The sequence below is a fragment of the Melanotaenia boesemani genome, chromosome 13, assembly GCF_017639745.1.
Source record: "Melanotaenia boesemani isolate fMelBoe1 chromosome 13, fMelBoe1.pri, whole genome shotgun sequence".
In the NCBI taxonomy this organism is placed as follows: domain Eukaryota; kingdom Metazoa; phylum Chordata; class Actinopteri; order Atheriniformes; family Melanotaeniidae; genus Melanotaenia; species Melanotaenia boesemani.
This window is the reverse complement of record NC_055694.1, coordinates 36,383,080-36,399,993: the sequence shown is the minus strand read 5'-3', so window position 1 is coordinate 36,399,993 and position 16,914 is coordinate 36,383,080. Positions and strand designations below refer to the sequence as shown.

At 43.4% G+C, this 16,914-nt stretch overlaps 1 long non-coding RNA gene across 1 annotated transcript; it reads right to left on the bottom strand.

The window, feature by feature from the left end:
• Positions 1-1,753: 1,753 nt before the first annotated feature.
• Positions 1,754-16,828, bottom strand: LOC121651600. Its single transcript, XR_006012452.1, has 3 exons — positions 16,694-16,828; positions 2,017-2,141; positions 1,754-1,892 (listed from the first exon to the last, which is right to left on the bottom strand). It is a non-coding gene; the product is annotated as an uncharacterized LOC121651600 (long non-coding RNA).
• Between the last annotated feature and the right edge of the window lie 86 nt (positions 16,829-16,914).

The window sequence follows — 16,914 nt, the reverse complement described above, 5'->3', positions numbered from 1 at the left end:
TTAAGTGCCAAACAAGGGACAAAATAGTGGAAGTTGCATGTGCATGGTGACGCATGACTGGCACTGTCCAAGTGCACGTGAACAAGTGAGATTAAGTATGTAATTACCTTTATTCCCCTTTGGAGGTCTCATGACTTTTTTGAAAACTCCATAAAAGTGGGCCTTCTCACAAAAGATCCCCCAGTGGTTCTTCATTTCTGGTATGAAGTGTAAGTTTCCTTGACTGAGGATCTGCTGCAGTTTATCCATTATCTGATTAAGACACACAGAAAAAAATCTTTTAAAATTGACATTTCAATCAAAATCTTCCAGTTTTTAACAGGTTCTGGAAAAAACGTGCAACTGAAATTGCAGACTAAACTGCTTAAATAATTTAACAGGACAAAACTTTCACATAATTTTTCCACATAAAGTTTTGTAATAATGAAAATGCTGCATTGTTGGAACAGTTTGTGCTAAACAAGACTACGGCCAAGTCACTCATGAAATTAAATGCCATAGTACACATGCAATGTTTAATAATTTGCATGTCTTACTATTAGAATCTATTAAACGTTAAACCAACTCAAAACAAGACCTTACATGATCCAGCTCTCTGAAGCAAGGATATGCCTGAAGAATCTTGGTGGGTCTGTCCTGTTCCTTTATGACATCAGAATCAATGTAAGCCCGTCTCGCTTGGTATTCAAGGTCCAACAGCTGGGCAACATCCTTCTTGTTGGGTCTGGGCCTGGACTTGTAATGTCTTGCCTGGTTTTGTAGGCTGTCAGAGTTTCATGGTCAACTGTTAAAACAGAATTACAAATCACTGTTTCTGTTTACAGTTTAAATAAACAAATACCTAGAAGTGCTTATTTTTATAGGAATAATAACTGGTAAAGATTTAAATGTTATTGTAAGAAATTTAACAGTTAAATACTGAACTGCCTCCCCGTCTAGCATCAAAGCTCTGATGCTTGTCAGAAAAAAGGGTTGTAAATAAGGATTCTTACTATAAACCTGACAAGTTTTAAAGTCAGGGTTTAGGAGATGATGTTATTAAAATACACATGCATACATAAAAAATTCCCTTGTCAATATTAGGATTAACTAACATCAAAGCAGAATCTCAACATGTGATCTTACCATCAACCTGCTCAGCCTCTGAACTGCCTCCTAACTGTGTTGCTTTTTCCCAGATCAAAGTTGAACCACTGGACTCGGTGTCATCAGTAGATGTCTCCTGGCTGCTGCTGTTGCTGCTGTCAATGTTGATGCCTCGTCGTCTCTTTCTTGAAGGAGTTGCACCCTGCTTCTTTTTAGGGGGTGTTACATTCTGGACCCTTTTCAAAAGCTGCTTCTTAATAGATTCCTGAAAAAAAACACAAAACATATTGTGTAGAGTAGCATAAATCAAAATTAAATGAAGTTTTAAGAGCATTAATCCAGAATAAATCATTTTCTCCTACCCACTTGGCTCTACTAGCTGCAGATCTGTCCTGCAGCATGGGGAAATACTCAATGAGATGCTTAACCATCACAGTTATCTCACGGCTGCATGGATATTGGAAGTCAACTCCAGCAGCTCTCTTGATTGCGATCATGCTTGTTACTGCATTCCTTATTAAGCGACAGCGAAGCTCTTTGGAGAGTGTAAAGCCTCCTTCTTCCCCAGCCCGCTGTTTTTCAAAATAGGCAGCTCTTGCCTGTTCCAGCTCTGTGTCTGTGTACACAACATATTGTGGACTCAAAAGCTGTACAGTTCTACTGGGGCTATGTTGGTCTCCCGGTTTTGAAGATGGGAATGGGGTGGAGGAGGAAGAAGGGCTGGATAAAGAGGTTGGAGTAGGAGTATAGCTAGCATCACAAGTTCCAGAGTAGGTGCCTGGTGAAAGCTTGTCTGACTCTTCACCCTTAAATTTGACAGAAATTACAAGTGAATAGCCACACACTACAAACACCAAAGAGAAAAGCTTCACTGACTTTATAAATCACAGCATGATTACAAGTATCCACAACATTAAAATTTAGTATCACCTCATTTTCACCATGCGTAGCTTTCCAAATGGCTCTCCTTCTGAAAAAGTGCTCTGGCCCCCGAAAGAGATCACGCAAGTCCTCCTTAGAAAGAGTGGGAAGCATGTCTGCGCTAATATTGGCAGCTGAAAACAAATACAACCAGATTGTAAATATACAGTATAATGTCTAAACAGCTCTCAAGCAGGGACAGGTATCCACAGGGATCTACATATAGGTCAAGTCTGCCTGGCATTTTTGCTAAATGAAATTTGTATCACATCAACGATGCTACCATTAGTAAAAACAACAATAATAAAAAATACTAAAAATAGCTGTCTGAACCCATTTAGACTAGTTTGAATACTTGTTTTTGTCTTTATATACCATATAAAAAACTGACTATACCCATACCCGCCTCAATCTAATCCATATTAGACCTCTATCCTCTATGATATAATTATCATGTCAAGTAATCATCAGCTGATGTCTGCTGTTTGCTGTTTGCTGTTTGCGGTTGTCTTTTTTTTTTTTAATAAGGAAAAAGTGAGATACCTAAAGACATGCTATGTCTGTCCATCCCACTTTTCATACTCATCAGCTACCATTGGTTAATGCTCATGTGTAGCATTGAAAGCTGCAAATGACCCATCAATTCAGTGCCACCAATTGCATCAGCATACAACCGACTGTGGAGCCACTAGCAGTTGGTTTTGGGAATTATATTGTTTATTAATTTCACATTGCTCAAGTGTATCTCCTGTTATCAAATCAAATCAAACTTTATTTATATAGCACCTTTCATACATAAAAATAGCAACTCAAGGTGCTTTACAGATAGTAAAATTCCCCAGAACCCCAACCAACCCAATAGCAGCAAGCCCCCCCCCCCATCAAACACACACACAACACAGAGGGTAAAAGCAAGTTAAAAGGACCAAGGAAATGCTGTCGTAAATTTTGGGGTCTAGTGGTGTAGGGAAACACTGAGATAAAACACTGTAAAACCAAATCTAAAACAATCTAAAAACTAACCCTGGGTATAAAAGTAATAGTAATATTGCCAAGACCCATAAAATAAGAGAACCCATGAAATAAGAGAATTAGAATGATAAAACAAATACATAAATGATAAATAAATAGAAGCTGAATACAGCCTGTGTGTTAAGAATAAAGAAATGAATAAATACAATAGTAATAATAAAAGTAATGATTAAAATGCTAAACTAAAAAGGTGGGTCTTGAGTCTGTTTTTAAAAATATCCACACAGGGAACTTTCGCAGGCAGGTCGCAGGTAAGTGACATCATGAGGTAAGTGACACTGGTAAGTGAGAGACGGCAGACTGAGACAAGGCGCTAAATAACAAATTCATTTATTCAATTCTGTACCATCGCCAATTCACTAACCCTGTAAAAACATAGTTTTTTCTAAAGAAGGAAAAAGGAACTTATTAAGAGATACTCTGGAGCACAGCGGGGAGGATTTGGCTAGCCTGACCAGTTACATAGATCAGTGCTACGAATTAATAGTTATTGGGAAGTCAAACAAAACTTCGACTCCGTCCACCTCTTCAGCGGCGAAGCGACAGCGCGATGAGGAATCACCTTGATCCATCTCTCCTCCGAGCAAAGACTCAACGGATGTATTAATATCAATAGATAACAAGCTCTCCAGCTTTGACGCCCGTCTGAGCTTGTTGGAGATTCTCCACCGAGAGTTCCAGGCCGTCCGAGAATCGCTGGAGTTTAGCCAGAAGCAGGTGGAGGCGCTAGCGACAGAGAATGTCAACCTTAGGGAGACGGTGAAATCCCTCACGGAGGGAGTGACCCGACTCACAGTAGAAAATAGAAAAATAAAAGAAACGGTAATAGACCTACAGGCCAGGAGTATGCGGGACAATCTGGTGTTTATGGGAATCCCAGAACAGACGGATGAGGACCCTGAAGTCACTGTAAGAAGCTTTATATCCACCAAACTTAAACTTCCTGCAGAAGTTACAAATGATATACAGTTTCACCGAGTCCATCGTCTGGGAGGAAAGAAGCCCGGAGCCCGAAGACCGCGGCCTATTGTTGCAAAGTTCGGGGATTTTATGCAAAAGGAAAGAGTTAAACGCCAGGGCCGAGAACTAAGGGGAACCAACTTTGGAGTAAACGACCAGTTTCCAAAGGAAATTCTTGACCGGAGAAGAATCCTTTTCCCGATTAGACGAAAATTCATCACGGAAGGATCACGAGCAGTCATTGCAGTGGACAAATTATTTATTGACGGCCAGCTTTACCGGGACCCCAACATCACGCCGTGGCTCTTCTGATCCCAGGTGCTGTAAGTCAATCTCTCACAATGATCACTCTTAACTCGCCATTATAGATCACTGACAGTAGAACACACCGCTCGTCCTCACCACAGCCTCTACACCTAGATCGATGTATTTTTTTTTCTGTTTTGTTTTTCTCTTACACACAACCACTCTCACTTTTCACTCTCTTTCTATTTCACGCCTTCACTGTTAATTGTGATCCAGCTCGTAATATCAGCAGCGCACGCAGCCGGTCGAACACCGTCAGGACGCACAGCCGCACCATACATGATACATATAAATACTCGCGTTTTATGTATGAGAGAACACGCATTAAGGTACATATACGGATATTTAACACACGGATAAACACGCGCAGTCAGGCTGCACGCAAACACGCGCGAACACGCAGAGGGGCGCACAAAGACACACGCGTCAGTAACATGCATGAAGCAATGGTGAAAGTACAGTCCCTTGTGGTGTTCCAGTGAGATGGTGGTCAGCTGCACTGGAACACCACAAGGGACTGTACTTTCACCATTTCTATTCACGCAGTACACCTCAGACTTCCAGTACAACTCTGAGTTCTGTCATCTGCAGAAATACTCTGATGACTCAGCAGTTGTTGGGTGTATCAGTGATGGACAAGAAGCAGAGTACAGAGAACTGGTCGGTTCAGTTTGTGAAATGGTGCGGTGGACAATCATCTCATCTTGAATACCAAGAAAACAAAGGAGATGATTGTTGACTTCAGGAGGAACAAGAACACACATAGAAGTGTTTCCATCATGGGAGAGGAGGTGGAGGTGGTGGAAGGAATACAAGTACCTTGGAGTTCAGCTGGACAACAGACTTGAGTGGAAAAGCAACACTGAGTACATTTACAAGAAAGGTCAGAGCAGACTCTACTTCTTAAGGAAGCTGAGATCTTTTAACGTCTGCACCAAAATGTTGCAAATGTTCTACAGGTCTGTTGTTGAAAGTGCAATCAGCTTTGCAGCAATCTGCTGGGGCAGCGGCATCAGAACCAGAGACTTGAAAAGAAATTAACAAACTGATCAAGAAAGCCGGTTCTGTGCTTGGAGTAACTCTGGAGCCGCTGGAGTTGATCATCAAAAAAAAGAATTCTGTACAAGCTGACGAAGATAATGGAAGATCCTTCACACCCTCTACACAACGCCGTGACGAAACAACAAAGTGTGTTCAGTGGGAGGCTTGTTCAAGTCCGATGCAAGACAGAGAGATACAGAAGATCCTTCCTTCCAGCAGCTATCAGGCTGAAGAACAAAGCCCTTAATTAATTAATGTGATTGTTTTACTAAAAAATTACTACTACTACAATATTGAATTTCCCTTTGGGATTAATAAAGTATTTTTCATTCATTCATTCATTCATTAAACCGTTCACAATAACCATGTTAAAAATCGTCTGTTGGAATGTACATGGAGCCGGTTCCAGGGAGAAGAGGTTGAAGATCTTTAATAAATTACAGGAGCTGCAGGCTGACATTGTCTTACTACAAGAGACTCATCTAACAAACTCAACCATAGATCTTCTTCAAACAGCTCAGTTTCCTCATGTTTACTCAGCTCGTTACAATTCTAGGCAGAGAGGAGTAGCTACTCTTATTAATAAGAGACTAAATTTTGACATAGATAGCACAGTAGTGGATCCGGAAGGCAGATTTCTGATAACTTTATTATCTATTTGCAATATCAAATTATGTATTACCAATGTGTACGGTCCCAATGTAGATGATCCCTCCTTTTTCCACTCCCTGTTTGCTACACTCCAGAATTATTCAGATAACAGAATAGTGTTAGCTGGTGATTTTAATGTAGTCTTGACTGAACAAGATCGCTGCAGCACATCAGGCAGTCATCGAGTCTGGGCAGTCGTCAGAAACTATCAAACGGTACATGAAGGAGTTTGGTCTTTGCGATGCGTTGGCGCTCTCACCATCCTAAACTAAGAGAATACACCTTCTTCTCTTCAGTTCACCACTCCTTCTCTAGAATAGATTATATTTTAAATAGTAACTCACTAATGGGGCGACATTTCAGAGACTCCAGATACATCCAATCAGCATCAGCGATCACGCACCAGTTTCATTCACTCTGAGAAACAAAAATAATAAACCGATTGGTCAAAGCTGGAGATTTAACACCTCTTTATTGAAAGATCCTGAGTTTATTGATTATTTTAAAAAAGAATGGGTCAATTTATATAGAAAAAATGACATGCCTGAAACTTCAGCGTGTCTCCTTTGGAAGGCAGGAAAAGCAGTAAATGCGAGGGAAAATAATTTCCTTCTCCTCACATAAGAAGAAGAAGGAAACAGCAAGAGTTTTAGAATTAGAACTCAGGATTAAATCATTGGAGGGAGGCTTACCGCATTTCCCCTGAAGAGCACACAATGAATAATATAAGGAAAACTAAATTGCAACTTAAAGAAATTATAGATAAAAAAACCACAATTTTAGTGCAAAGACTTCGCTTGGAGAACTTTGAACATAGTAACAAATATGGAAGTTTTTAGCAAATCAACTAAAAACAAACAAGGAGAAAACAACAATCTCCTCTGTTAAAGATCAGACGGAAACATCAGCCATGACCCCAGACAAGATAAATGCACGTTTAGAAGCTTCTATAAACACATTATATGATTCACCAGATTATCCAACAGATGAACATATTGAACAAATTTTAACAACATTAATCTACCAAACTAAAAATGAAAATAAATAAATTTAGATGCACCTATTACTGTAGATGAACTCCACGAAGCAGCTCCAACATATGCCCAACAATAAAGCCCCGGGTCCAGATGTTACTCAGCAGAATTTTACAAGGAAATTCTGGACAACGCTAGCTCCTACATTTTATAATATGTTGTTAGAAATACAGTGAAAAACAAAAAATACCGCAAAATATGGAACTTAGCTAATATAAAACTATTGCTAAAAACCAGGTAAAGACCCCACACTTCCATGCAGTTACCGTCCCATATCTTTAATAAATCTAGACCTGAAATAATAGTAAAGCTCTTGCCAGAAGGATAGAAAAAATAACCCCTCTTATAATACATCCGGACCCAGACAGGTTTCATAAAAAGGTCGACATTCATCTACTTAACATGCGTAGACTAATTAACCTCATAGATTACTCTACTTTACATAATCTAGAAATCCACAATCATTTCTCTAGATGCAGAAAAAAGCCTTCGTGGACAGGGTAAACTGGAAGTTTCTATTTGCAACACTAGACAAATTTGGGTTTGGGCCTTCTTTCATAGAGAGGATTAAAATACTTATATAATAACCCAAATGCAATGTGTGAAAACAACGATCAAACTATCTCCAAGCTTCCGCTTACAGAGAGGCACCAGACAGGGCTGCCCACTCTCCCCCTCACTTTTTGCCATTTTCATAGAGCCGTTAGCAGCTGCTATTAGACAAAATATAGAAATTAAAGGAATCCAGGGCAAAAATATAGAACATAAAATAATTTATGCAGATGATGTATTACTCTTCCTTCAGAACTCACAAACATCACTCTCTCAGACAATCACGGTCATTAATAAGTTCTCATCAATATCTGATTATTCTATTAACTGGGCTAAGACTACAGCCATGTCCATCAACTGTGACCTACAAAACATCCCTAATATCAAAATACAGACAGGAAGCATTAGATACTTAGGTATAAATATTTCCCCCAGATTATCAGATTTAACAAAATTAAACTACTAAAAACAATAGAAGATGATCTCTTACGGTGGAGGCGCTTACCCATCTCACTAATGGGGAGAGTTGCCACCATTAAGATGATGATCCTACCTAAAGTTAATTACTTATTTTCAATGATAACCACTAAACCCTCCACCAGTTGGTTTAAATATCTGGACTCCTTCATATCCAAGTTTCTTTAGAAAAACAAGCCGTCACGTATCAGTCTTAAAACCTTACAGCAGACTAAGATAGAGGAGGACTGGACCTACCAAACTTTAATCACTACTTTTATAGCTAACAGGCTGCAGTACATCTCCAAGTTTGCTCAAACCCAGTTTATCTGGATGAGCCGTGGCTAGATTGTGGAGCAGGCTTTGTGTGAGGACTTAGTCATCTCTGACCTGCCGTTCATCAGCTTCAACCCTATAAACCATATAAGTTGCTTTAAAAGCCTTAACATCCGTTTTTCCTTAATGGCTTGGTTGGGAATTTCTGTAAGATAACCAGATCTTTCACCTTTTCCATGTAGACTTACACCCATCTGGAACAACCCTGACATCCTGCAGAACAAAAAGATGATAACTTCACTCAATGGAAGACTAAAGGAATACAACAGTTAGGACAGATAATAGAAAAATGGAAACTTGGTATCTTTCAGCACAATAATCTCACAGTATGGAATCATCAGTAATAAATTCTTAGAGTACCACCAACTAAAATCAATTATATATAGAGAAGTATACCCACTGTACAGTTAGACTTGCAGCTTCCTGTCAGAATAGCAGAATTCTTGAATCTTAATACTCCAAAATTATTATCAAAAATATATAGATTACTTTGCAAAGCTAGAAGAAAGGATAGCTCTCCCCAATCTTCAAAATGTGGAGCATGATTTATCTAATAACTTTGATCAGAAAAGATGGTCACAAATATGTTTAAACACGGTTAAAAATGACTCAGAATTCAAATATACAACTAATACAATTCAAAAATTCTCCATAGAAACTCATTATACAGGACAAGGATGTTCAGGATGGGCCTTTCCCCATCAGATATCTGCCGACACTGCTCTGAGAACACTTCTGATAGCTACATCCATGCGCTGTGGTCCTGCACACTGTCCCAAAGGTTTCTGGATTAAGGTGTGTGTGAAGATCTCTCAAAATGGTTTAAACCAGTTTTTCTGCAAACCCCACACTTTGCCTACTGGGCGACCTGGGTGACACCAACTAGGAATACACTCCATAAACTTGGTCCTCGCAGTCTTATGCATCGCAAAGAAAACTATTTCTTGTGAACTGGAAAGATAAGAATAATTTGTCTATCCAGCAGTTTAGAAATCTCCTTTTAGATCACATCACGATTGAGACAATGTCTGCCTCCTCCAGGAACCAATCAGATGACTTTCATTCCCTCTGGTCCCCTGTGACTGGCTTCATCACTTAATGTAGGTGGAGGATTGCGGCTTCGCTGGGATGACGGTGGATGTGGGTGGGGGGTCCCTGGTGGCTTTGGGTCTCCGGTTGTCTCCTGGGTGGGGATCTCAGCTGCTCCACTGTTGGGTCGGCTGGGGGTTCTGATCTGGGCGGGCGGCATTGGGTGGGCCCCGGGGTGGGACTGCCTCGTGGCGGTGGGGGGTGGCTGCCGGGGTGCCTGGGTCGGTGTCCGTCGGCCCCTGGCCGGGTGGCCGGTCGGGCCCGGGATGGGCCGGGTGGGGGCCCCGGGCTCTGGGGCGTCGGGTCTCCCCCCGCTCCTGGGGGTGGGGGTCTGCCGCTGCTGGGGGGGGCTGGGCCCGTCTGGATGTGCCGTGCCGGGGGCTGGTTGGTCCGTGCCCTGGTGCTTGGTCGCAGCCCCAGAACCTGGGTGGGGGTGTGTGTGTATATAGGTGGGTGTGTGTGTGTGTGTCTGTAGGTATGCTTGTGTGTGGGTGGGTGTAGAGGGATGTGTGTGCTGTACGTGTGTGTAGGTGTGTATGAAGGTCTGGGTGTGTGCGTCTATGTGTGTGTGTGTGAGGGGTGTGCGGGTGTATGTGTGGAGGTCTATGTGGGATGTATGTGTGTGTGTATGAAGGTGTGTATATGTGAGTGTGTGCATGTGGAGGTCGATGTGTATGTGGAGGAGTGAAGGTGTGGGTGGAGGCGTGAGTATGTATAGAGGTGTTTGTGTGTATATGCAGGTATGTATGTGAGTGTGTGTGTAGTGGTGTATGTGTATGGAGGGGTATGAGAGTGTGTGTGTATGTGGGCGTGTGTGTATGAAAGTTTCCATGTGTGTGTATGGAGGCACCGGTGTGTGTGTTTATAGGTATGTGCCTGAGGTGTGTGTGTGGAGGTATGTGCACGTTTTGAGGTGTTTGTGTATAGAGGTGTGTGAGAGGGTGTGTGAGTGGCTGGAGGGGAAAAAAAAAAAGGGGTGTGTGTGTTAGCAGGGGTTAGGACGTGTCCTCTGGGGGGCACCCTGGCCGGGTGTCGGGGGCGTGGGCCTGGGGTTCCCTTCCTTCGCCTCGCCCCCCTCCCACTCAGAAAGAGGAAAGTGGCCCCTTGGGCTGGTGGCTGGCCCCTGGGGGGGTTCGTGGCATGCCTGGGTTGGGTGGCTGCTCCGGGCCTGTGACGCCCTTCGGGGCCGGCGGAGGACGGGGGCGCCCTAAGCCGCTGGCGGGTCGTCTTCCAGGGGAGAGGTTTACTCCCCTCTGGACCTACATCTCCTGACCCCTCCCCTCCCCCACTCTTCACTACATACACAGGTAGGGCTGTGGGAGGTGTGCTTGTTGCGCTGGGCGGGGCAGGGGGGTCATCATAGTGGCCCCATTGCTTCGCCAGGCGGCAGCATGCCTCCCAGCTTTTAATTCCACTTAGTCACTGAGCACAAATAACATTTGCAACATACAAAACCACGTTCTGGGGGGCGGAACATGCAAGGTCAGGTGGGTGGGACTGCTCAGGTGGCCCCACCCCCTCCTCAATGCAGTTACTGCCCCCCAATTTTAACTCTTTTAATTGCAAACAGCACATAATATATTCCCTCACTAGTGGGGGAGGGAATGGGGGATGGGTCTTTAAGCGCCCCTGTCTCCATGGATGGCCCGGGGGCGGGGCGGGCCGGGTGGCCTGTCGCATTGGCCCGGGGCGTGGGCGGGCTGTCCCGGGGGATTCTGGCTGCTGGCCCTGGGGGGAAGGTGCTGTTTTGGGGGGTGGGGAGTGGGGGGCTGGGGCGGTGTGGGGGGGGTGGGGGCCTGGCTCGTGTCTCCTCGCCTCCTGGCTGAGGCTGTCCCCCCGGGACATAAGGTGGCGGGAGGATGGTGTTTGTGTGGGAGGAAGGTGTATGTGAGGGAGGAAGGTGTATGGGTAGGAGAATGGTGTGAGGATGGGGTAGTGGAAGGATAGTGTGTGTGTGTGTAGGGAGGAGTGGGTATGTGTGGGAGGATGAATGGTGGAAAGGATGAATGTATGTGTGGGAGGCTGGATGGTTGAAGGATGTGTGTGTTGTGGGAGGATGGATGGTGTATGAGAGGGAGGATTGTGCTGTGTCGGAGAATGGTGTATGTGTGGGAGGACTGGGTACGTGGAAGGATAGTGTGTGTGTGTGTGGGAGAATGGGGTATGTGACAGGGTGGATGTCTGGCGTAGAAGAGGGAGAATGGTGTATGTGTTAGGAGCAATGGTTGTATGTGATGGTGAGGCCTGGGTAGTGGAAGGCATAGTGTTGGGTGTTGTGGAAGGATGGGGTATGTGAAAGGTATGGAATGTATGGTGTATGAGAGGGAGGATGAGTGTATGGTGTGGGAGGATGAATGGTGGAATGATGATGTGATGTGTGGGCCTGGATGGGGTCTAGTGTGGGAGAATGTATGGTGGAAGGATGGTTGTGTGTGTGGGAGGGATGCGATGGTGGACCGGCTGGTGTGGGTGTTGTGGGAGGGAAAGAGTATGTGAGAGCGATGGATGGTGTATGCGTGGAAGATGAAAGGAGGAGTGGGAAGGTCGAGGTGTTGTTGTGGTTTGTTTGTGTGTGTGTTGGTACTGGGGGGGGCAGGATTAGATTCTCGGGGTGTGCGGCTGGGCACTGGGGTGTGGGGCTGGCCTCTGGCGGTGGCCGTCTGGGCGGGCCGGGTCCCCCGGTTGGCGTGCTGGCCCTCGGCCTGTGGGGGTGGGGGTGTCCCTGCGCTCCTGGGCCCGGGCCCTCTGCCCCGTCTGTCCCTGGGCGGGGAGGCGGCCGGTGCTTACGGAGGGGGGGGTCGGGGACTGCTGGCCTCGGCCTGCCGGGGCCGGTGCCCTGTGTCTGCGGGGTGGCTCCTGCTGGGGTCTCCTGCTGCTGTCTTCCTGGGCGGGCGAGTGGTCGTCTCTGTGGACCGGTCGGGGTCTGTTACCTACGGGGGGGCTGGTGGCCTGGGTCTCGGGACCGCTGGCCTGACTCTGGCCTCTGTTCAGGTGAGGTGGCATCTGCATGATCACTCTGCATGATCACTCCTTCCTGAACGTCTCCACTCCGTATATTCGGTATGTTGACACAGTCTCTGCGTCGCCGTGTAGCCGAGTCCTCCAGCACATTTTTTTTTTCTTCAATATACCTTTTCTCTCTATTCTTATAATTATTCTTAAAATTTTATTATTATTTCTGTTATTATTATTATTATTATTACTCTTATTATTATTATTATTACTATTATTATTATTATTATTATTATTATTGTGATTATTATTACTGTTACTATTATCAACTAGTTGTGTAATGACCTACTGGCTAGGATGATCTTAGCTATATATGTTGTAAGTAGTATGGATTACATGGTCTTTTGTATGATGTCTGAAGTCCCCACCTGCACTCCCCACACCCTTTCTGTCCCTCTCCCTCCCCTCCCTCTTCTCTCTCCCTTCTTTTCTCTCTCTCTCTCTCTGTCCCCTCCGGTCGAGTCCAGCATTAAGAGTTTGATTTAATAAAGTTTTTCATATCATCAAGAGGGACTTTATACATGTAGTATAAATCCCTGCTTGATAGAGTAAAATTGCCCGGCACCAGACGGCAGCCAGACATTCATTCTGTTTGCAACGATGCTGGAGAAGACAGGTTAAAAAAATAAAAAAATATCCACACTAGGTGCTCCCTTCACGTCCCCAGGCAGGCTGTTCCACATACGAGGGCTGTAGAAATAAAAGGAGGACTCGCCGTGGGTTTTTGTTTTTACTCTGGGAACAGTTAAAAGGCCAGTACCAGAGGACCTGAGGGGTCTCGTGGGCTCATAAGATAAAAGCAAATCAGATAAATAAGGTGGGCTAAGACCATTAAGAGACTTAAATACCAATAAAAGAATCTTAAAATCAATTCTGAAGCTGACAGGGAGCCAGTGCAGAGACTTTAAAATTGGTGTAATGTGGGCCCTCTTTCTGGTCTTTGCCAACAGACGTGCAGCTGTGTTCTGTACAAGCTGCAGCTGGTTCAGCTACTTCTTTGGACGACCAGAAAGAAGAGCATTGCAGTAATCTAATCTTGATGTGATAAAAGCATGAATCAGTGTCTCTGCACTGGCTCGAGAGAGAAACGGCCTGATGCAGGAGATGTTCTTCAGATGATAAAAAGCAGTCTTAGTTATGTTTTTAATATATGGCTCAAAACTGAGATCTGCATCTAAAATCACTCCCAGGTTTTTTACTTGATTAAAATGGTTGAGTGCTATTGTTTTCAGTTTGGCCTCCAGTTTCTCTCTCTCAGCTTCAGGTCCAATCAATAAAACTTCTGTTTTGTCCTGGTTGAGCTGCAAGAAGTTTTCTGCCATCCACCCTCTGATATCTAAAATACAATCTAACAAGGCATCAATGGGCCCGTGCTCATCAGGAGTCACGCAACATATAACTGTGTGTCATCAGCATAGCTGTGGAAATTTATGCCGTGTCTCCTGATGACATCACCAAGAGGAAGCATGTAAAGATTAAAAAGGGTGGGGCCTAAAACTGAGCCTTGGGGTACACCACAGGTCAGTCTATAGCTCTTGGACGAGGATTCCTTCATGCTAACAAAGAACTCTCTATCTGTTAGATAGGATTTAAACCAGTTAAAAACAGTACCAGTGAGGCCAACCATGTCGTGGAGTCTGTTTAAAAGAATAGTGTGGTCAGCTGTGTCAAAGGCTGCGCTGAGGTCAAGCAACACTAAGACAGAGAGTTTTTTCATGTCAGTATTGAGCCTAAGGTCACTCACAACCTTGACCAGTGCCGTCTCAGTGCTGTGATTGGTCCTAAAACCTGACTGAAACTTCTCAAATTTATTGTGTGAGATTAAAAAATAATTTAACTGATAAAAAACAGATTTCTCTAAAATTTTGCTTAAAAATGACAGGTTGGATACTGGTCTGTAGTTGTTGAGGACTGAGGCATCTAAATTGCTCTTCTTCAGAACAGGGGTCACCACGGCTGTCTTTAGGGAGGAAGGGAAGACGCCCGTCTGGAGAGAGTAATTCACAATGCTCAGTAAATCCTCCTCACAAGAGCCATAGACAGTTTTAAAAAAGGCAGTAGGGATGGGATCTAAAAAACAAGTTGCAGATCTTAACTGTGAAACAACATCCCTAAGCATTGCAGCATCAACCAGGGCAAAACTCTCCAGTGTTTCCTCACAAGTAAACAAAGCCCCAGACTGTTTAAAATCTACAATGTGATGTTGACGTAGGTCAGATCTGATTTTCTCTATTTTATCTCTGAAGTGGGCTAAAACTTCTCACACCTGGCATCAGTGGGTGTATCAGCAGGATTGTTAAAAACAGGGTTAATTAGGCGGTTGATTGTGGAGAAGAGGACGCGTGGTTTGTTTGTATTGTCAGTTATGAGTTTGGAGAAGTGGGCCTGTCTTGATATTCTAACAGCTTTGTTGTAAATACATAAGTGTTCATGTAGAATTTGATAATTTATTGTTAGTTTGCTTTTTCGCCACCTCCACTCTGCTATTCTGCAGTTCCTTTTTAACTTTTTGATATCTTCAGTTTTCCAGGGAGGAGCTGGTTTTGTTGTTACTTTCTTCAGTTTTAGTGGGGCCACTTTGTCCAGGGTAGCACGTAATTTACTGTTAAAATGGTCAACAATAAAATCACAGGATGAGGGTGAAATAAAAGCTGGGGCACTGTGAAGGTGATCAGTAAAGTTTGCATCCACTTCAGCATTAAGACAGCGTTTCCTAATGATCTGTTCAGGGATAGCTTGTTTCATAAAACCTTCAACCTTAAAAAAGACACAGAAATGGTCAGAAATACCTAAATCAACAACTGATGTTATGTTGGTAGACAGTCCATAAGTAATAACAAGGTCTAATGTGTGGCCCTTGTTGTGCGTAGGTACTCTGACATGCTGGGTAAAATTCATACAGTCTAAAAGATTTAAAAAGTCCTGGGGGAAAGAGTCTGACTGATTATCTATGTGCAAATTAAAATCACCTAAAATAACAATCCTCTCATACTGGTTATGAATTATTGAGAGCAGCTCTGAAAAGTCTGTTATGAATGATGGGCACCTTCCAGGAGGTCTATATACTGTTACTCCAAGGACAGGTGGGCTGCTAAAAACAATGGTGTGATATTCAAAAGAGGAGTATTCTTCAAACGAAATGTCTTTAAAACCAATGGAAGATGACAGGATAGAGGCTGTCCCACCACCCTTTATGCCTTTCCTGGCCACATGTGTGAACATGTAGTTATGTGGTGATGCTTCAATTAGGGTGATGGGGGCATCTGTGCTGAGCCATGTCTCTGTTAAAAACATACAGTCAATGCTGTTGTCTAAAATCGGGTCATTTATAAGAAAGGACTTATTTAAAAGTGATCTGACGTTCAGCAGGGCCATATTCAGGGGACCAGGATGAGTGTCCTTAGAAACTGGGTGTGTGTTGGGTGGCCTGTTGAGTGTCTGTATTGATGTGAGGTTAACAGGGTTTCTGTGGGACTTTTTACTGAGTATCTGTGTTCTGTTCGTGATTATGGACTGTATGGGGAGAGACACAGGTGTGGGTGGTGATGCCAGGTGGTACTGATAGGGGGCGCTGGCAGGGGATACAGTGCTCAATGGTGCAGGTAGGGTGTTGTGGTTGATAATGATTATGGGACGCGTTTGTGACTCAAGCGTTATGACTAACGCTTGAGGCAATTTTCGTTTATAAACCCAGATGAAGCATATGAAACAGAACTTAATGCTTTTTTTTTTTGTTAATCTTTTTGCTTGTGAGGTTGTTATGTTGTTTAACAGCAGAATGGCCAAGTTTTGAAATGTGCATATTCAATAACTCTCGCCATTTTAGTAGTTACAGAATCATGGTTGTTCTACGCTTATTGTAGCATAAACTTTTTAGCATCCTGTGCCTTATCTAAAAATGCCGCCAGATTAAAAACGTAATGATTAACTTTGAAATTATTATAGCTAAATTAAATATAAAATGTCATTGTAATCTATTTATCAAAACCACCTATCTATTCATAAACTATATTTTTTCCATGCAATGCACCTATCAAAAAGGCATTCATAGCTTTGCTGTTTTGATAAAGTAGATTAAAAGGAAAAACAAGGCTATATTATTAACAAGGAGAGCAACTAAAACTAAAGCAAATTTGTTAAAATTAGCATGCACTGTTTGTAGTTCATTTCAAGATTCAGTAAAATTGCAAACACAGAAAAAAGTAAATTAACATTACCTTTTAATACTGCGGCTGTTGTAGGATCCATATCTAAAAACACGCTTTCATCTCCATCCATGGTGCAGCAAGTGTGATGGATTTCCAAAGAAATAAAGTTATTGTGTTACAGTCGAGGCCAACTAGGCTGCTACAACCCGCAGTTAACCGCTTGCAACTGAACCTTTCTGGCAAGTGGTTCAAATTGGAAGGTACCATGTTATAAAACAGGGTGCCATACA